Genomic DNA, 22,279 nt, shown 5'->3' on the forward strand with positions numbered 1-22,279 from the left:
GTTAAAAAAACAACAACAACAATGTACAGCCATCACTAATACCTGTCTCCAAAACTTCCTACAATCATTTAAAAATTTTTGGGCAGACTGGGTGGCTCAGTGGTTTAGCGCCGCCTTTGGCCCAGGGCGTGATCCTGGAGACCCGGGATCGAGTCCGCGTTGGGCTCCCTGCATGGAGCCTGCTTCTCCCTCTGCCTGTGTCTCTACCTGTCTCTCTGTTTCTCACGAATAAATAAATAAAATCTTTAAAAAAGAAAAAAAATTTTTTTTGAGAAAGCTCTACACCCAATGTGGGGCTCAAACTCCCAACTGCAAGATCAAGAGTCATGTTTTACCAACTGCACCAACCAGGTATCCCTATTTCCAAATTTTATTATCTCAACCAGAAGCTTTGTCAACCATTAGGCAGTAATTCCCCATCCCCATCCCCCTTGCCCTAGCCCCTTGGTAGCTCTTAGTCTTTCTGTATCTATGAATTCGCCTATAGGAGATATACTTCATATAAAGTGCAGTCAAGCATTATCTGTCCTTTTGTGTCTGCTGTATTTATTTCTTTTTATTTTTATTTTTAATTTTTTTAAAATTTTTATTTATTTATGATAGTCACACACACAGGCAGAGACACAGGCAGAGGGAGAAGCAGGCTCCATGCACTGAGAGCCCGACGTGGGACTCGATCCCGGGTCTCCAGGATTGTGCCCTGGGCCAAAGGCAGGCGCTGAACCGCTGCGCTACCCAGGGATCCCCTCATTTATTTTTTTTAAAGATTTTATTTATTCATGATAGACATAGAGAGAGCGGCAGAGACACAGGCAGAGGGAGAAGCAGGCTCCATGCAGGGAACCTGATGCGGGTTTCGATCCCGGGTCTCCAGGATCGCGCCCTGGGCCAAAGGCAGGCGCTAAACCGCTGAGCCACCCAGGGATCCCCCTGGTGTATTTCATTTAGCGTAATGTTTTCAAGGTTCATCTGTGTAGCATATATCAGAATTTCATTTCTTTTATGGCTGAATACAGCATTCCATTGTATGGATATACCACACTGTGTTTATTCATCTGTCAGCAGTCCCTTGGGTTTCCACCTTTTGGCTGTTGTGACTTGTGCTGCTATGAATATGAGTGTATGAGTGTCTGAAGCCCTGTTTTCGGTTATTTTAGGTGTATCTGTATATTGGCTTTAAAAAAAATAAGATTCAAAGGAAACTAAAGATTGTGCAGAGTACTTTTCACTCAGTTTGTACATTTGCTTTTACTTATTTTTTTAAAAGTTTTGTTTTTAAAAAAAAAAAGTTTTGTTTTATAGTAATCTCAATGCCTACCAGGCTCAATCTGAGATCAAGAGTTGCATGCTCTTCCGACTAAGCCAGCCAGGCACCCCAAACATTTTTAAATTTTTTTAAATTTTATTTCTTTAAAGATCTATTTATTTTAGAGAGTGAGTAGGAGAAGGGGCAGAGGGAGAGAGAATCCTCAAGCAGACTCCCCACTGAGCGTAAGCCTGATGTGGGACTCAGTCTCAGGATGCTGAGATCATGACCTGAGCTGAAATCAAGTCAGATGCTCACTGACAGAGACACCCAGGCACCCCAAAAAGGTTTTTATTTATCTCTAAAGATTTTATCTATTTATTCATGAGAGATGCAGAGAGAGAGAGAGACAGAGACACAGGCAGAGAGAAGCAGGCTCCATGCAGGGAGCCCGATGCGGGACTCCATGCCTGGACTCCAGGATCACACCCTGGGCCGAAGGCAGGTGCTAAACCCTGAGATACCCAGGCTGCCCAGAAGTATGGGTTTTAAAGAACTGCACTCTACATGTGAAAGAATCACATACCACTCTCTCTCTCTCTTTTTTTTTTTTTTAAGATTTCATTTATTTACTCATGAGAGAGGCAGAGGCACAGGCAGAGGGAAAAAACAGGCTCTCTGCAGGGAGCCCGATATGGGACTCAATCCTGGGTCTCCAGGATCACGCCCTGGGCTGAAGGCGGCACTAAACGCTGAGCCACTCAGGCTGCCCTTTTATTTTATTTTATTTTATTTTATTTTATTTTATTTTATTTTATTTTATTTTATTTTATTTGTTTGTTTATTTAAACTCATGACCTTGAGATCAGGAGTTGCATGCTCCACCGACTGAGCCAACCAAGTGTCCCTGCATATTAGTTTTTAAAACCGGAAGGATATTTATGTACAAAGGAATGATGTGTCAGGATGCCTGGGTGGCTCTGCCTCTCTTTGTGTGTCTCTCATGAGTAAATAAAATCTTAAAAAAAAAAAAATGAAAGAAAGAAAGAAAAAATTATTCAGTATGAATCAAAGGTAGCTCTGTAGAGGCACCTGGCAGCCTAGTAGAGCATGCTACTCTTGACCTCAGTGTCTCAAGCCCCATGTTGTACATGATACCTACTCTTTTTTAAAGGTAGCTAAATAAATACATATTTGTAATATGTCCACAGAAAGTATTTGGGCCAAGTTTTCAGAAATTACTTTGCCTCTAGAAACCATGTTCTCCACAAGAGTAGCTTTTATCTAAAGGAAGAAGGTAGGTGTGGATGTGGGAAACAAAGGCAGAAGACAAATTATTAAATTTCCTTAATGCCTACAGCCCATTGGCAAGTCCTTGAAACAAGCAGAGTGACATTCCTCTAGCGACTCAACTGCCTCGATATTAATACTTTGCTAAAGGCAAAAACAAGCTTAACCCAATCCCCAGGATCTACTGTAACATATTTAACAAATTTCCTTTAGAAATCTCCTTTATTGGGCGCCTGGGTGGCTCAGTGGTTGAGCGTCTGCCTTTGGCTCAGGTCATGATCTCGGGGTCCTGGGATCAAGTCTCACATTAGGCTCCTCATGAAGAGCCTGCTTCTCCCTCTGCTTGTGTCTCTGCCTCTCTCTGTGTCTCTCATGAAGAAATAGGGACTGGGCAGCCCCGGTGGCTCAGCCATTTAGCGCCGCCTACAGCCCAGGGCGTGATCTTGGAGACCCCGGGGTCTAGTCCCGTGTCGGGCTCCGTGCATGGAGCCTGCTTCTCCCTGTGCCTGTGTCTCTGCCTCTCTCTCTCCTCTCTGTGTATTCTCATGACAAATAAATAAAATCTTTAAAAAAAAAAAAAAAAAAGAAAGAAAGAAAGAAAGAAAAGAAAAGACATAGGGACTTCACGCCCTGGGCCAAAGGCAGGTGCTCATCCACTGAGCCACCTAGTTGTCCCTAAATAAAATCTTTAAAAAAAAAAAAAAATCTCCTTTATCACTAAACCCCCCAAGAAAAAAAAATAAAAAATAAACCCCCCAAGATACATGTTGGCAATCATCCCCAAGTATATGACCCATCAATATATATCTAAAGGGTCCCATGACTTATATTTTATTATATTGTAATAAATAATCTTTCCCAACAATAGTCCCTCAAGGTCCTGGAAACCTTGCATCCAAAATTCCTTAGAGAGGGGATCCCTGGGTGGCGCAGCAGTTTAGCGCCTGCCTTTGGCCCAGGGCGCGATCCTGGAGACCCGGGATCGAATCCCACGTCGGGCTCCCGATGCATGGAGCCTGCTTCTCCCTCTGCCTGTGTCTCTGCCTCTCTCTCTCTCTCTCTCTCTCTCTCTGTGTGACTATCATAAATAAATAAATAAATAAATAAATAAATAAATAAATAAATAAATAAATAAATAGAGTTAAAAAAAAAAAAAGCAAAATTCCTTAGAGAGCTCTCCCTAACTCCCTCTCAACTTGAAGTCTATGATAGACAACTCCTCATGAAGCCAATGCAGCTCTTTCTGCCCACGGGTCCTGTTCCATGCTTTAATAAAATCACCTCTTTGCACCAAAGACGTCTCAGGAATTCTTTCTTGGCCATGGACTTTGTAACCTCACATTTTTTGCTACATCAGGTGTCACACATTTTTTTTTCATATTTTTTTCTATAGTGCCATACATGCCACTTGATTTTTTTTTTTAATTTTTATATATGATAGTCACACACACACAGAGAGAGAGAGAGAGAGAGAGAGGCAGAGACATAGGCAGAGGGAGAAGCAGGCTCCATGCACTGGGAGCCTGATGTGGGATTCGATCCCGGGTCTCCAGGATCGCCCCCTGGGCCAAAGGCAGGCGCTAAACCGCTGCGCCACCCAGGGATCCCGCCACTTGATTATTTAATATGTAATGAGTACCAGACCTACAGTAAAAATTGTCTTCAAGAGTTTAATATTTCTAAATTTGGTGCCCTGTTCAATTTGATATCTCAATTTGAACTTTGGACATTTTCTCTGAAATGCAAAAGAATACTTTCTGGTTTCATAACACCTTTTTTTTTTATGCTTAAGTGTCACTTCAAGTACAGAAGGTAAAAAGGTTAAAGCAATATGATGTAAACTAATTTTACTTCAAGATTTTAGCATTATATTCATTTAAAAGTTGTTAGGGTTTGAAGAATTAAGTAAGTTTAAAAGAGCTAACCTTCAAGAAAGAGCAAAGATAATGCTGGAAAGAAATAAGATGTTTCTTAAGATGCGTATCATGTCTTCTAGTGCTGAATGCACAACATAATGCCTCACTACAGAATACTAACCAGCTGGTTTCCTGATGCTTCTACATTGATTTCCATTGTGTCTGGAATGCAGGGTAGATATTTTATTCAAGATGTTCCCACTTAATGGAAACACTCTACAAAAACCACAGTTCCTTCACCTTTTAGAATGCAAATCTTGAAAGAGAAGGATAATGTGATTTTTTTTTCCTGCTGTCAGTACTTAGGAATTACAGTAAGAGTTTTGAAATAAGTTCTTCTGCTAAAATTTAGATTATCATAGTATATTCTGGGCCAGAGTGGATAAGCAGACACATAATGGCTCCCTGGCTCCTGAAATCTGACTGCTAGAAGAAGGTAAGTGCCTGGAGGGCAACTTTTACAACTAGCTGACAACTAAATTTCCCAACATCTGGAATTTTTGCCCTACATATAGTTAGAAAATGTATGGACTTTGAAACAATGACCAGATATAACTAACCTGACTAGCTTTGAGCTATATAACAGAAGAAGGAATGTGTTGATCAAAGAGCCATAAAAGGTAGGAAGATGGGAGCTTCAGAAGCACACACTAGGGATCCCCGGGTGGCGCAGCGGTTTGGCGCCTGCCTTTGGCCCAGGGCGCGATCCTGGAGACCCGGGATCGAATCCCACATCGGGCTCCCGGTGCATGGAGCCTGCTTCTCCCTCTGCCTATGTCTCTGCCTCTCTCTCTTTCTCTCTCTGTGACTATCATAAATAAATAAAAATTAAAAAAAAAAAAAAAAAGAAGCACACACTAGGGGTGTGAGAGGGGGAGGGATCTTGAACAAACGGAATCCAAGTGTTCTGGACTTTCAGTCAAGGCCATCCTAGCCATGGACATGGATACAGGAAATGCATCAGAAACCCTGTGATCGGGCAGCCCCGGTGGCTCAGCGGTTTGGTGCTGCCTGCAGCCCGGGGTGTGATCCTGGAGACCTGGGATCGAGTTCCACATCGGGCTCCCTGCGTGGAGCCTGCTTCTCCCTCTGCCTATGTCTCTGCCTCTCTCTCTGTGTCTATGGATAAATAAATAAAATCTTAAAAAAAAAAAAAAAAAAAAGAAACCCTGTGATCCCCTTGCTGGAAACATTTCCCTCAGGAAACTGGCAGCATGCAAACATGGCCTATACAAAATCCTATAAGGAACAGGGCACTTGGGTGGCTTGGTCAGTTAAGGGTCCAAATGTTGATTTGGGCTCTGGTTATGATCTTAGGGTCAAGGGATCAAGCCCTGCATCAGGCTCCATGCTCAGCGGGGAGTCTACTTCAGATTCCCTCTCCGTCTGCCTCTGCCTGCACTCATGCCCTCTAAATACATACATACATACATACATACATACATACATATCATATAAGGACGTCACCTTGATCTGACCCCATGCTCAATAAGCAAACTTCTGACGATGATTTAACTTATCATGAAGTTCATGATCACTTACCAAGTGTTATTTGGCAACTTACCAAGTATTATTTTCAAAAAGGTAAAATTGAATGTAAAATGGTTCAGTCATGTGGAAAACAGTTTAATGGATCCTCAAAAACTTAAACACGGAATTAACATATGACTCAGCAATTCTACCCCAAGGTAGATACCCAAGGGAACTGACAACAGTGTTCAAATACTTGCAAGAGAATGTTCACAGCAGCACTATTTGCAATAGTCAAAAGGTGGAAACAACCCAAATGGCCATCAGAGAATGAACGGGTAAGTAAATGGTGGCATATCCATACCACAGGATATTACTTAGCCATGAAAAATAATGCTGATGTGTGCTACAGTGAGGCTGGACCCTGAAACATGCCAAATGAAAGGTCAGATGCAAAAGATCGCATGTGGTATGGTCCCATGTACATGAAGCATCCAGAATAGGTAAACCGAAGAGCAAGAAAGTAGGTGGTGATTGCCAGAGACTTGGGGGAGGGGGTGGGTGGAGAATGGAAATAACTAATGGTTAAGGAGTTCTATTTTTTTTTTTAAAGATTTTAGTTGTTTATGCATGAGAGACAGAGAGAGAGAGAGAGACAGGCAGAGACACAGGCAGAGGGAGAAGCAGGCTCCATGCAAGGAGCTCCACGCGGGACTGGATCCCAGGTCCCCAGGATCACGCCCTGGGCTGAAGGCAGCGCTAACCTGCCGGGCCACCCAGGCTGCCCAAAGAGTTCTATTTTGGAGTGACATATATGTTTCGAAACTAGGTGGATATGATGCTTGTACGCTGTGAATGTCCTGAATTCCACTGAAATTTTCACTTTAAAATATTTCATTCCAGGGGTGCCTGGCTGGCTCAGTGGGTAGAACATGCAGCTCTTGACCTTGGGGTCATGAGTTCAAGCCCCACATTGAGTGTAGAGTTTACTTAATAAAAATAATAATAATAATAATAAAGTTTAAAATTTTTTAATGGTTTATTCTGGGGCCCCTGGGTGGCTCAGTCTGTTAAGGGTCCAACTCTTGGTTTCAGCTCAGATCATGATCTCAGGGTCATGATCTCAGGGTCATGATCTCAGCTCAGATCATGATCTCAGCTCAGGTCATGATCTCAGGGTCTCAGGCTCCACATTGGGCTCTGAGAGCAGTGAGGAGTCTGCTAAAGTTTTTCCTCTCCTTTTGCCCCTCTCCTCTCTCTCTCTCTCAAATAAATAAATATTTTTTCTTAAGATTTTATTTATTTATTCTTGAGAGACACACAGGCAGAGGGAGAAGCACACCTCCCACAGGGAGCCTGATGCGGGACTTGATCCTGGAACTCCAGGATCACCTGAGCTGAAGGCAGATGCTCAACAGCTAGGGCACCCAGGCACCCCAAATAAATATATTTTTTAAAAAGGTTCATTCTGTGTTATTCAAATTTCACCTCAATTTTTAGATTTTTTTTAACTTATTTATTCATGAGAGACACACAGAGAGAGAGAGAGGTAGAGACACAGCCAGAGGGAGGAGCAGGCTCCACACAGAGTCCAACATGGGACTCGATTCTGGGACTCGAAAATCACACCCTGGGCCAAAGGCAGGCGCTAAACCACTGAGCCACCCAGGGATGCCTAAGATTTTATTTATTTATTTATTTATTTATTTATTTATTTATTTATTTAAGACAGAGAGAGAGAGAGAGAGAGAGAGAGAGAGAGAGACGCAGAGACACAGGCAGAGGGAGAAGCAGGCACCACACAGAGAGCCCAATCTGGGACTCAATCCCAGGTCTCTAGGGTCACACCCTGGGCCGAAGGTGGCGCTAAACCACTGAGCCACCCGGGCTGCCCTCAATTTTTAGATTTAATTATTTTAATTTTTTAAGGATTTTACTTATTTATTTGAGAGACAGGTTGAATGGAGGGGAGGGGCAGAGGGAGAGGGAGCCAGGCTCACCGCTGAGCAGAGAGCCCAATGCATGACTCTATCCCATGACCTTGAGATCATGACCTGAGCTGAAGGCAGAGCTTAAGCAACTGAGCCACCCAATTGCCCCTCACCTGAATTTCTTTAGAAAAGGTAAAAAATCATGACCCTTAGGTAAATATAAAATATGTACATCAAAGATTTTACTCACAATTAATAAAGGAACCAGTAAAATTTTAAAACCAGTTCAAAGGGATATTTCTTTAAGAATAAAATTGTGGTGTACTGGGCGACACATTCCGTTAAGCATCTGCTTTTGACTCAGGCCATGATCTTGGGTGTAGAGCCTCACATTGGGCTCAGTGTGAGTGTGCTTCTCCCTCTGCAGCTCTCCTGCTTGTGCTCTCTCTGTCAAATAAATAAATAAAATTCAAAAAAAATTTGTTTTAATTTTTTTTATTTATTTATGATAGTCACACACACACAGAGAGAGAGAGAGAGAGAGAGAGAGAGAGAGAGAGAGGCAGAGACACAGGCAGAGGGAGAAGCAGGCTCCATGCACCGGGAGCCCGACATGAGATTCGATCCCAGGTCTCCAGGATCGTGCCCTGGGCCAAAGGCAGGTGCCAAACTACTGCACCACCCAGGGATCCCCTCAAAAAAATTTTTAAAAAAGAATAAAATTGTGGGGAGCACCTGCGTGGCTCAGTTGATTAAGCATCTGACTCTAGGGCAGCCCTTGTGGCTCAGTGGTTTGAGCGCCGCCTTCGGTAAGTAGTACCGCCTCCTAGTAAGGAGTCAGTGGTAATTCTGGTTTTATATACCGGTATCACCATGGATAGATAAGGTACATCCATCTCTGAAAGAAGGATCTGTTCTTTGAGCTGAAACACTGAGCTTCTGTGCCTATAAGGTCGGAGGCCAGACTTGCCCTGAAAAAAATTCACGAAGGTGACTAGTGTGACCTGGTCAAGTCTTTTTGGATAGACAGTTTTTTGTCCTCTCCCCAAAGAGAAAGGGTTCTTTCCTTTCCTTCCCTTTCCTTTCCTTTCCTTTCCTTTCCTTTCCTTTCCTTTCCTTTCCTTTCCTTTCCGTTTCTCTTCTCTTATTTTCAGAAAATGTTATTTATATATTTGGAAGAGAGAGAGAGAGCACAAGTGGGGGGAAGCAGAAAGAGAGGGAGAAGGAAGCCGGGAGCCCATTGTGGGGCTTGATCCCCAAACCCTGAGATCATGACCTGAGCTAAAGGCAGCCGCCTAACTAACTGAGCCACCCAGGTGCTCCAAGAGTCCTTTCTTTATTTGAAAAATTTAACAACTTTGCTTTAGGCCTGGACTTTTTTATTATTATTATTATTCCCCAGATCTTGAAATTAAACAAATAATCATATATGCACTTCGCTGGTTTTTGAGATACATTGTTTTGTTAAAATAAGTTTGCTAAACTCCAATTGCAATTGAATGTTTGCTGATAGATTCAGGCAAATTATCCGCTTCTCAAAAAATAAAAATAAAAAATTATCCACTTCTCGAAGTCATTCTAGGTATGCTCAGTTGTCCAGGAGGAGTTGCTCGGGTACAAGTGAATACAGAACACTACTATCTTTGTAAGGAAGTTATGTTCCTTCCCATGAGATAACTATCGTTTGTTTCCTTCCTGGTTTTTAAATTCCCATGCTATTTGTGAATGTTCTTTACAGGTTTTCTGTTGAGGGAAACACTGACCAGTATTATATTCAAGTGCTCTTTCTCTGAAAAGCATTTTCTTTCTTTCTTTCTTTCTTTCTTTCTTTCTTTCTTTCTTTCTTTCTTTCTTTCTCTTTCTTTCTTTCTTTCTTTCTTTCTTTCTTTCTTTCTTTCTTTCTTTCTTTCTTTAAGATTTTATTTATTCATTCATGAGAGACAGAGAGAGAGAGGCAGGCAGAGACACAGGCAGAGGGAGAAGCAGGCTCCATGCAGGGAGCCTGACGTGGGACTCGATCCTGGGTCTCCAGGATCACGCCCTGGGCCGAAGGCAGACGCTCAACTGCTGAGCCACCCAGGCGTCCCTGAAAAGCATTTTCAAACTCTTTACTAGTCATGGTAGTTATACTACAACTTGGGAAAGTTCCATCAGATGCCATATCTTTTGAGACAGTATGCTGAGATATGCTTTTCCTATAAGTGGTAAACTGTCAGAATGGTTTCCTTGGAATCCTGGGCCTGGGGTGGGGGGGCGTTAAGATTTTATTTATTTATTCATGTGACACACAGAGAGAGAGACTCTTGATCTTGAGGTTGGGAATTCAAGCCCCACATTGGGTATAGAGATTACTTTAAAAAAAGTCTTGGGGGGGGGCAGCCTGGGTGGCTCAGTGGTTTAGCACCTGCCTCTGGCCCAGGGCGTGATCCTGGAGTCCCCAGATCGAGTCCCCCATCGGGCTCCCTGCATGGAGCCTGCTTCTCCCTCTGCCTGTGTCTCTGCCTCTCTTTCTGTGTGTGTGTCTCTCATGAATAAATAAATAAAATATTTTTAAAAATAAAATAAAATAAAAAAGTCTTGGGGCCCTTGGGTGGCTCAGTGGTTGAGTGTCTACCTTTGGCTGAGGGTGTGATCCTGGGGTTCTGGGATGGAGTCCCACATCAGGCTTTTGCAGGGAGCCTACTTTTCCCTCTGCCTGTGTCTCTGTCTCTCTCTCTGTGTCTCTCATGAATAAACAAATAAAGTCTTTTTTAAAAAAATCTTTTAAAAATAATAAATAAGGGGCAGCCCCAGTGGCGCCGCGGTTTAGCGCCACCTGCAGCCTAGGGCAGAATCCTGGAGACCTTGGATCGAGTCCCACATCAGACTCCCTTCATGGAACCTGCTTCTCCCTCTGCCTGTGTCTCTGCCTCTCTCTCACTCTGTGTCTCTATGAATAAATAAATAAATAACCTTTAAAAAATAATAATAATAATAAATAAATAATATTTTTAAAGATTTTATTTATCGGGATGCCTGGGTGGCTCAGCGATTGAGCCTCTGCCTTCAGCCCAGGGTGTGATCCTGGGGTCCTGGGATGGAGTCCCACATCAGGCTCCCTGCATGGAGCCTGCTTCTCCCTCTGCCTATGTCTCTACCTCTCTCTCTCTCTGTCTCTCATGAATCAATAAATAAAATCTTAAAAAAAAAAAAAGACAAGACTCTTTAAAAAAAAGGTTTTTTTAAAAGATTTTATCTATTGATTCATGAGAATACACAAAGAGGAGAGAGAGAGAGAGAGAGAGGCAGAGACACAGGCAGAGGGAGAAGCAGGCTCCATGCAGGGAGCCGGACGTGGGACTCGATCCCAGGTCTCCAGGATCAGGCCCCAGGCTGAAGGCAGCGCTAAACCACTGAGCCACCGGGGCTGCCCCCCAAAAAGATTTTATTTATTGATTCATGAGAGATACAGAGAGAGAGAAGCAGGTTCCCTGTAGGGAACCCGATGTAGGACTCAGTCCTCGAACTGGGATCACTCCCTGAGCCCAAGGCAGACAGACACCCAACCGCTGTGCCACCCGGGTGTCCCATAAATAAAATATTTAAATTAAAAAAGGGTACAACATTATGTTTTGATGTATTGTGAAATCATTCCCATGATCAAGCTAATTAACATACAGTCACCACCTTATATAGTTGTCTTTCTCATATGCAGTGAAAACATCTAATAAATACTCTCTTAGTACGTTTCTAGCATATAATGCATTACATTAATTATAGTCACTATGCCATATATTAGATTTCCAGAACTTATTCATCATTTTTTAAAGTTTTATTTATTTAAGTAATCTCTACACCCAACGTAGGGATTGAGCTCACGACCCCGAGATCAAGAGTCACACACCCCACTGGCTGAGCCCGCCAGACACCTCAGGAACTTATTCACCTCACAACTGAAAGTTTGTACTCTTTGACCAACATCTCCCCATTTTCTCCACCCTTCCTTATTTTTAATAGCTTTATTGAGGTATAATTGTCATACAATAAACTTCATACATTTAAAGTGTATACCACACTTCAATCAGTTTTTACATATGTATATACCCATGAAACTCTTACCAGTATCAAGACAGTCACCCCACAACTTTCCTGGCATCCCTTCCTAATCCTTCTGTTTTAATTTATTTTTAAAATTAAAAAATAAAATAAAATTTAATTTAAAAATTTTATTTATTTATTTATTTAAGACTTTATTTATTCATGAGAAACACAGAGAAAGAGACAGAGATCTAGGCAGAGGGAGAGGCAGGCTCCCTGCAAGGAGTCTGATGCAGGACTTGATCCCCGGACCCTGGGATCACAACCTGAGCCAAAGGCAGACACTTGACCACTGAGACACCCAGGCATCCCTAAAATTAATTTTTTTTACAGATTGTATTTATTTATTTGAGAAAGAGTACATGAGAGAGAAGGGACAATGGAGAAAGGCTGAGGGAGAGGGAGAAGCAGGCTCCCCACTGAGCACGGAGTCCTACATGGGGCTCCATCCTAAGTACCGAGGACCATGATCCGATCTGAATGCAGATGCTTAACAAACTGAGCCACCCAGATGCCCTTAAGACTTTATTTTTAAGCAAACTATCCTCAACATGAGGCTTAAAATCCTGAGATCGGGAGTCACGGGCTCTACTGACTGAGCCACCCAGGTGCCCTTTCTAATTTTTTCCTTGATTTTGAGTACTTCCCCCCCATTACAACCAATGCTGCTGTAAACAACCTTGAAGACCTATCTTGATTCAGTTCTCCTAGAGTCATACAGTCTTACTGACATTTCTGATTATTATATTCTTTAAAATGACACTTCAGATTATTATTCAGGGGACATGTCAGACAGATCTCTCTCATGCATCACTTCAGATCTTCTTAGCATCTGCTGTCACTTTTCCAGCCACCAATATGCAGTGATCACTCCTTCGCAGATGCAAATGATTTCAAGTGGTACCATGGCTTGCCTTGGATCTGCCCCCGTCCTTCTCTCCTGCTCTAGAGCTTCCCTATTGACCAGTGCCCAACTCTCACTATCAAAAGAGAGTAGGGGGTTAACATTCCATGAGGTGAATCTTTGACCAGTGGGAGAAGCAAGGTGGGGGGTTGTTTCTTCCCCATTGCCTGCTGGACTGTCCTAAGTGCAGGTTATATAACTTCTTAGAAGACAAGTCCCCCAGGGTGGCGCAGTCAGCCACATTTAGCCAAGGCTGGTTTAATAATGCATCTTCCTGGTGGTAATGCCTTGTCCTTCCAGGCCACCCTCCCCTGGCCCGTCTCTCCTGCCCTCTGAAAGTGCATTCCATAGTAAAATAGTAGCACCGAAGTTTTGGCATCAGGCTGTGCTTTCTGGGGAATCCAGGCTAAGACAGTTGGTATTTTCCATATGATTATACTGACTTTAAATTAAGCCATCTGTAAATCTTTCGAGTGATCAGTGTTGAAATAGAATCCTGAGTTCTTGGGATTGTAAAATACGGTACATAACAAATGCAAAACTGTCTTTACTCTTTTGGATACGAGAGGAGTGAGAGTATAAAGGAGGCCAAGAAACGGCAGAGGCTCTGACACAAAGATTTTCTGTAGCTTCCTTCGCTGGGGATGCTTTCTGTCCTCAGCACACTGCAGTTGCCCTTCACTCTCTTTTCTTCTGAAATGGCCCTTTCGAAGACACCAGTGCCCACTGTCATGTCACATCCAAAGGTCAGGTATTCTGTTCTTATCTTACATGGGCTCTCAGCAGTGTTTGGCTCAGTTAACCACTGCCTTATTGAACCATTTTCTTCTTTAGGCTTCCCTGATGGGGTTGCCACCACACTCTACCTCGATGGCTCTTCCTCTTCCACCGTCACTGCCAGACCTTTGGCCATTGAAGGGTGCCAGGGTCTCTCCTCAGCCTTCTTCTCTCTTCCAACCATGCTCTCTCCCCAGATAGTCTCATCCAGCCCCCTGACTTTAGATATATCTCTAGGCTGATCACTTCCAAGTCAGTATTTCCTACCCTTGCCATCCTCTTGAACCTCAGAATCCAACTATCAACTTGTTTCTACTTGGATATCCAAAAGGCAACTACTGGGACACCTGCCTTTGGCTCAGGGCGTGATTCCAGGGTCCTAGGATGGAGTCCTGCATCCGGCTCCCCATAGGAAGGCTGCTTCTCCCTGTGCCTATGTTTCTGCCTCTCTCTGTGTGTCTCTCATGAATAAATAAATAACATCTTTAAAAACTAAATAAATGAAATCTTTAAAAAAAATAAAAGGCGACTCAAATTTAACATGTTCACAGCAGAACTCCTGACTTCCTCATCAACCTGCCTCCCTCTGTTCTTCCACAATCCAGGAAATAACACCTTATAGTAGCTCAGGTCAAAAACTTAATCACATCCTTTTGTTCTCTCCCTTCATCCTATTCATCAGCAAGTCCTGAATCCCCATGATTCATCTCGAATCCAGCCATTTTTCACCACCTCCACTGCTACCACCCTGACCCAAGCCACTGTTGTATCAAGTTTGGACTACCTCCAAATGCAATCAGAGCAATTTTTGTAAAACTTAAATCTGATTCTGTCTCATTTCTGCTAAAAAAATAATAATAATAAAATAAATAAAAAATCTTCCAACAGCATCCTTTGCAACGAGGATACCTGATTTGTCCCTGGTTGACCTCTCTGATCTCTCATCCAGATCCTCCTCTCTCTATTCTTTTCTGACACTCTAACATGATGAGCTTTCATTTTTTAATATTTTATTTATTTATTCAGGAGGGACACAGAGAAAGGCAGAGACACAGGCAGAGGGAGAAGCAGGCTCCCCGGAAGGAGCCTGATGCAGGACTCAATCCTAGGACCCTGGGATCATGCCCTGAGCTGAAGGCAGATGCTCAACCACTGAGCCACCCAGGTGCCCCCATGTTGAACTTTTTTTGGGTCAGCATCTTCCCATGTTAATCTCTCTTTTCCTAAAAACCACTTCTCCAGATCTTGACATGGTTGGCTCTTCTTGGGTTCTTTCTTATTACTTTGGTCTCAGCTCATGTGTCATTTCTCAAGAGGACTTTCCTGACATCTGTGGTTAAGGCAGGACTGACCCTGACATCCTCTCTATCGCATTATCCAGCTTTATTTTACCATGTCACTCTTCAGTGTCTGAAATTATCTTGTCATTTACTTTCCTCCTTCCTTATTCCTTGTGCAAGTACTGACTATCTCCATCTCCTAGACTACTTCACCCAGGATGGTAGACTTTTGTTCTGTTCCCTACTATAACCCAGGAGTTTAGAATAGAACCCAGCCTAGCACCCAACAGGAACTCATAATTTTGGGTATAAAATACATATTTGATGAATGAATGAATGAATGAATGAATGAATGACATGTGGTGAATTCTGGTTGGTTATTTCCCTTCAGTACGCTGTTTAAAAGACATAGAACAGGGATGCCTGGGTGGCTCAGTCAGTTAATTGTCTGCCTTTGGCTTGGATCATGATCCCAGGGTCCTGGGATTAAGCCCCTGATTGAGCTCCTCATCTGGCTCCCTGCTCCACAGGGAGCCTGCTTCTCCCTCTCCCTCTGCCTGCCACTCCCCCTGCTTGTGCTCTCTGCCAAATGAATGGAATCTTTTTTTTTTTTTAAGATTTATTTATTTATTCATGAGAGACAGAGAGAGAGATAGAGACACAGGCAGAGGGAGAAGCAGGCTCCATGCAGGGAGCCCGACGTGGGACTCCATCCCGGGTCTCCAGGATCAGGCCCTAGGCTGAAGGCAGCGCTAAACCACTGAGCCACCCAGGCTGCCCCAAATGAATGGAATCTTTAAAAAAAAAAAAAAAAAAAAAAGAATAAAGGAGGTCAGAAGGGTGGTTTATGATCTTTGAAAATAACTGGCTTTTATTGCCCTTTCAGAGATATATTTCTGGGGTGCCTGGGTGGCTGAGTTGGTTAAGTGTCTGCCTTTGGCTCAGATCATGATCTCAGGGTCCTGGGACCAAGCCCAGAGTGGGGCTCCTTGCTCAGTGAGGAGTCTGCTTCTCCCTCTCTCTCTGTCCCTCCTCCACTCATGCTCTTGTGCTCTCTCTCCCTCTCAAATAAATAAAATCTTAAAAAGAGTGAGATTTCCCTGGCTTTCCTTTCATGGCCTTCACAATTTTTTTATGTTTTTTTTTTAAGATTTTATTTATTTATTCATGAGAGACATAGAGAGAGAGAGAGGCACAGACACAGGCAGAGGGAGAAGCAGGCTCCATGCAGTGGAGCTTGATCCCGGGTCTCCAGAATCAAACCCTGGGCAGAAGGCATCATTAAACCACAGAGCCTGCTGGGCTGCCCTTTTTTTTTAAATGTTTTATTTATTTAAATAATCTCTACACCCAAGCTGAGGCTCAAATTCATGCTCCCCGAGATCAAGAGTCACATGTTCCACCAACTGAGCCAGCCAGACACTCTTAAAATCATTTTTTTGCTCAAAGAGTCGGGGTCACTGAAGAGCTCCTTGGACTGTGAGAAGCAAGAATCATCCTGTGCCTCCCCTTTGTCTTGTGGGCTTGGAGAGTGTCAGAGCTCAGAGGGGGCACTTGAGACACGGAGGAGAGAAGGCTCCGTGGTGAGTCCAGCATGCAGGCCTGACCTGAGAACCCTTGACCTTGGTGCTGGCTGGCTCAGCCTCGAGGTTACTATTTGGCCAGTCCTTCCTGCACCTCTCCCACCTTGCTTTTTTCTCTTTTTCTTAATATTTTATTTATTTATTCATGAGAAACAGACACAGAGAGAGAGAAAGAGAGAGGCAGAGACAGGCAGATGGAGAAGCAGGCTCCATGCAGGGAGCCCAACATGGGACTCGATCCCAGGACTCCAGGAAGGCAGGCGCTAAACCACTGAGCCCCCCAGGGATCCCTCTCTTTTTCTATCTCCTTCCTCCTTTCCTTAGACATGCTGGGGGAGGGATGCCTGGGTGGCTCAGTGATTGAGCATCTGCCTTTGGCTCAGGTCATGACCCGGGGTCCTGGGATCCAGCCCCTGCATGGAGCCTGCTTCTCCCTTTGCCTGTGTCTCTGCCTCTCTCTCTCTCTCTCTCTCTCTCTCTCTGTGTGTGTGTGTCTCATGAATAAGTAAATAAAGTCTTTAAAAAAAAAAAAAGACATATTGGGGGAAAGGGGGAAATAAGCAGCTTTCCAACAAGCATTTAATTTCTTTTACGTTGGTTGTTTTTAAGACCGCGTCCTTCGGGTGCGGGGCGGCCGCCGGAGGCCACCAGGGGGCGGCCGTGCGCAGGGCTCCGGCGCCGGGAGCGGTGCAGCCCCAACCCGCTGCCGCCCCGCCCCGCTTCTCCTCCGGCCAGTGGCGGCCACGTGCGGGGCCCGCGGGACACCGGTGCGGCCTCCTGTGCGTGGCGGCCCAGGTGCCCGGGGCGTCGCCGTCGTGCATGGGCTGCGGTCCCATGGGCGCTGCAGGGGGCGCAGGGGCTGAGCCCCTGGGGACCGTCCCCTGTGACCTGGAGACCCGGCCTGGAAGGAACAACCGAGAGGACCCGGGTGTCCTCCCCTCTTCCCTGCCACCTGCAAGGCGGGGCCTGCCCACAAGGCGGGACCTCCGAGCTCCAGAATCCCCCTCCAAGCAGGGAATCAGTCGTGGCCCCACTCCAGTCCTGAACTTCCTTTTCATTTTTTTTTTAAGATTTTATTTATTCATTCATGAGAGACAGAGACAGAGAGAGGCAGAGACACAGGCAGAGGGAGAAGCAGGCTCCATGCAGGGAGCCCCATGTGGGACTCGATCCCGGGACCCCAGGATCACACCCTGGGCCAAAGTCAGAGGCTTAACCACTGAGCCACCCAGGTGTCCTCACTGGTCGTTTATCAGCCTGTCACCTCCGCAGACAAACCCCTGCCCGGCCACTGGAGGGAGGGGGACAGCACCATGCTGGGCTGTCTGCGTGTGAACATGTGTGTTGTCCCAAGGCGAGTCCAGAAGTCTCTGGGCCTGCTACCGACTGTTTACACTTGCTCAGACTGCAGTAGCAAAATACCACACGCGGGAGGGAGGCTGGAAGTCCAGGCTCAAGGTGTTGACAGGTTGGTTTCCTCTGAGGCCTCTGCCCCCGGCTTGCAGAGCGCGGCCCTCTGGCTGCCTGACTACCTGGTCCTGACACTGCCCGGACCCTTCCAGACTCCTCCTGTTGTTTCAGTGACGCCAGGCCTGTTGCACCAGGGCCCACCCTCACAGCCCCATGTTAACCTCCTCACCTCTTCAAAGGCCTCCTCCCCACATATGCTTACCTGCTGGGGTACTGGAGGTCGGGCCTCTGTTACGGGAGTTCTGGGGACACAGTGCAGCCCACAGTACCCTGGGATTCCCTGGGCTCAGTTCTCCTCTATGTCGAGGACAGCTGAAAAGACCACCAGAGATCTCACATCCTCCCCACGGGGCGAGAGAGGCCAGGAGGGGAGGTGGGGGTAGGGGACTCCTCGAGGATCCTGGTGGGAAGGCCAGGGACAACTGTGAAGGTGCCCATGGCGGGGGGGGGGGGGGTGAGCCGTGCTGTGCTGTGGGTGGGTAGCGCTGGGGCTGTCCCCTCACCCACCCCCACCCCTGCACTGGGGCAAGAGGCAACCCTGCAGAGGCGCAGCCACCACCCGCAGCCGGTCCCTCAAGTGGAGAATATGACACCTTGCTCAGCCTCCCTGTCCTGGGATGAAGCCCCTGTGTGTGGTGGGGGAAGGACACAGAGGGTGGGACACATAATCAGAGTCCAGTTCAGTCCAAGGGAACTCATTGGAAAACATTTGTTTTTGTTTTTTTTTTTAAAAAAAAAAAAGAAGAAGAAGAAAGGCAGCCCGGGTGGCTCAGCGGTTTAGCGCTGCCTTCGGCCCAGGGCGTGATCCTGGAGTCCTGGGATCGAGTCCCACGTCGGGCTCCCTGCATGGAGCCTGCTTCTCCCTCTGCCTGTGTCTCTGCCTCTCTCTCTCTCTCTGTCTCTCATGAATAAATAAATAAAATCTTAAAAAAAGAAAAAGAAAACATTTGTGCTGCCCTGGAAGCTAATTGCAGGGCCCTGACTTGATAGGAGGTCGGGGAGAACCAGGACCCCCTGAACATGGAAACCCTCCCCCTCCTCCTGTTTCCCTTCATTCTCTGGAGCTGCGCTTCAAGACCCCCCGCGTGATGGTCTGAGGAAGCCACCCGTTCCCATCCGCTGGGGGCTGTGTGTGTGTAGGTGTGTGTAGGTGCGTGTGTCACACCCGGGGGCAGTGACAGCTGAGGGGTGGAAGGCCTCCGCAGCTCTCCGCAGCTCTCCTCACCTCTCCTCACCGCTCGCAGGGACCAGCCTCAGGCACTCACCCAGCCTCAGGGGTACCCCTGTCTCCTCACAGTATTCTTCACTATTAGACCATCTGCCAAAGCACCTGGAACATTCTCTCTCTTTTTTTTTTTTTTTTTTTTTGTTTTCTATCCTGGAACATTCTCGGTGCTACATTCTTTGTTTTTTAAAAAATTTATTTATTTATTTATTTATTTATTTATTTATTTATTTATTTATTTATTTGAGACAGAGAGAGAGAGAGCATGAGGAGGAGGGGCAGAGGCAGGGGGAGAGGGAGAGAGAATCCCAAGGAGGCTCCCTGCTGAGCAGACTCGGGGCTGGATCTCTGGGCCCTGAAATCACGACCTGAGGTGAAATCAAGAGTCTGAAGCTCAACCCACTGAGCCTATCCCCCCCCCCATGCCCCTCAGTGCTGCCCCCTAAGGCACCATCCTGCCCAGCCGACTACACCGTGAGAATTGTGAGAAAGCAAAAATAAATAAATAAATAAATAAATAAATAAATAAATAAATAAATAAATAAATAAAGTTTAAAAAAAATAAAAATTAAAAAAAAAGAAAAAAAAGAATTCTGAGAAAGCACCTTGGGTGATTCTGCTATTCCGGGGGTGGCCGTGGCCTAGCTTCGCTACGGTGTTGCTGTGAAGAAGATCCATTCTTTGGGGAATTAGGGCCTACACAAAAATGTAATGGCAGTCAGGAAAAAAAAAAAAAAAAAAAAGAGGGATCCTTGGGTGGCGCAGCGGTTTAGCACCACCTTCAGCCCAGGGCTTGATCCTGGAGACCCGGGATCGAGTCCCACGTCGGGCTTTCCGCGTGGGGCCTGCTCCTCCCTCTGCCTGTGTCTCTGCCTCTCTCTCTGTGTGTCTCTCATGAATAAATAAATAAAAATCTTAAAAAGAGAGAGAGAGAGAGGCCAAGGAATAGATTTCTGCGGAATCCAGAGATTACTGACCATCCCCAGCTCTCTCTGTTCCTTGGGATGAGCTAAGTTTTTCCTCCCAAGGAAGAAGCCAGGCGTTTCCGAAGGACTCACTGTCTATGTCATTTTCCACAGCTGAGGCTCGTGTTAGCAACATGGTCCCAACAGGGCTGAGGAGGCGGGAGGAACCGTCCAGATTGCAGGCAGAGGGAGCCCCGGCCGGCCGGGAGACACCGGCCCCCTCCGGGAAGGGAGGTCGGAGTCTCAGAAGTGTCAGAACGTGGACCCCTGAGGCCTATGCGGGGACGCCCTTGTGGAGAGTGTTCCTGGGACGCCAGGTGAGGGCTGCGGGCGGGCGGGGGGCAGAGGCCAGAGGCTAAATCTGCCCTGGGTGTTGGACAAGTCACATCTGCGACTGCGCTCCTTGCTCACTGGGCTCAGGATCAGGGGACCCCGAGTTACTCTGAGAAACTCTGTGAAGCAAAATAGCAAGGGGGTGTTCTCCACCTCTGGCCTTCCAGACGTTTCCGCTCTTCCCCTGGGCAGCAAGCTCCCCGCAACTGCCAAATCTTCCCAAGAGCATTCCCCACCCATTTTTCCGTAGCCTACACCTTCTCTCGTGCCCAGGGGCTACTGGGCTGGGGGAGTTCAAAATGTGTTTATCACCATTTTAAGTAACACTTTCTGGTTGCAGAAAAAACCCTAAAACCACAGAAAAAAATGTAAATATGAGATAAACAATGACCTGTTACCTCCATCCACCCAGGGAACATCACTAATACAGATTGTAATGTGTTTCCTCTGGGTTGTTTCTCTCTCTCTCTTTAAAGATGTTATTTATTAAAAAATAATAATAATAAATAAAAATAAAGATTTTATTTATTTATTCATAAAAGACACAAAGATACAGAGAGAGGCAGAGACACAGGCAGAGGGAGAAGCAGGCTCTCTGCAGGGAGCACGATGCCGGACTCGATCCAGGGACCTCAGGATCACAACCTGAGCTAAAGGCAGACACTCAACCACTGAGCTACCCATGTACTCTTCTCTCTCTCTCTCTTATTTTTTTTTAAGATTTTATTTATTTATTCATGAGAGACACACAGAGAGAAAGAGAGGCAGAGACACAGGCGGAGGGAAAAGCAGGCTCCCTGCATGGAGCCCAACACAGGACTCGATTCCAGGCCTCTAGGATCAGGCCCTGGGCTGAAGGTGGCGCTAAACCGCCCAGCCACCCGGGCTGCCCTTTTTTCTCTTTTTTTTTTTTCCCCTTTTTTCTTTTTTTTAATTAAATTTTTCTTTTCTCTCTCTTTTTTTTTTCTTTTTTGTGGCCCAACATGGGGCTCGAACTGACAACCCCGAGATCAAGAGTCTCCTGCTCTTCCAACTGAGCCAGTAATGCTTTAAACTTTTTTTAGGGATCCCTGGGTGGCACAGCGGTTTGGCGCCTGCCTTTGGCCCAGGGCGCGATCCTGGAGATCCGGGATCGAATCCCACGTCGGGCTCCCGGTGCATGGAGCCTGCTTCTCCCTCTGCCTATGTCTCTGCCTCTCTCTTTCTCTGTGACTATCATAAGTAAATAAAATTAAAAAAAAAAAAAAATAAAAAAAAATAAAATAAAAAAATAAATAAATAAAATTTAAAAAAAATAAAAAAAATAAACTTTTTTTAAAAACACAGATACAATGTATATTTATAATATGTTCACACATATGTTATATATGTGTAATCTTTGTATCTTGACTTTTCCACTTACCCTTATATGTAAGCATTTTTCCACGGGGGGCGTCCTTTTGGGAGAATTCCTCAGACACGGGGAGGGGGTTGGGGGCCCACGAGGCGGGGACGGGCTGCCTCCCGCTTCCCCGGCCTGAGAAAGCACAGGGTGTCGGCGGTCAGGGCTGCGCAGAGGGCCTGGATCTCACCCCAGCCTGTGCTGCCTTCCAGGGCCAGTCGGAGCCGTTTGCCCGCTCATGCCAAGCTTCCTCCCCCGGGGCCCTCTGAAGCTTTCCACAGCTTCAACATCAACGACACTTTTGTCTGCTCCACTTGGGGGAGAGGGCTGGATAGTCTGTTTTTTGTGTCCTTGATGGAGCCAGCCCAAGTCTGATGGACCCATGTACTTGCTCAGTTTCCCTAGATGGCCCTGCTCCAAGAACAGCTCTG

This window comes from Nyctereutes procyonoides, unplaced genomic scaffold (genome assembly GCF_905146905.1).
Source record: "Nyctereutes procyonoides isolate TBG_1078 unplaced genomic scaffold, NYPRO_anot_genome, whole genome shotgun sequence".
Lineage (NCBI taxonomy): Eukaryota > Metazoa > Chordata > Mammalia > Carnivora > Canidae > Nyctereutes > Nyctereutes procyonoides.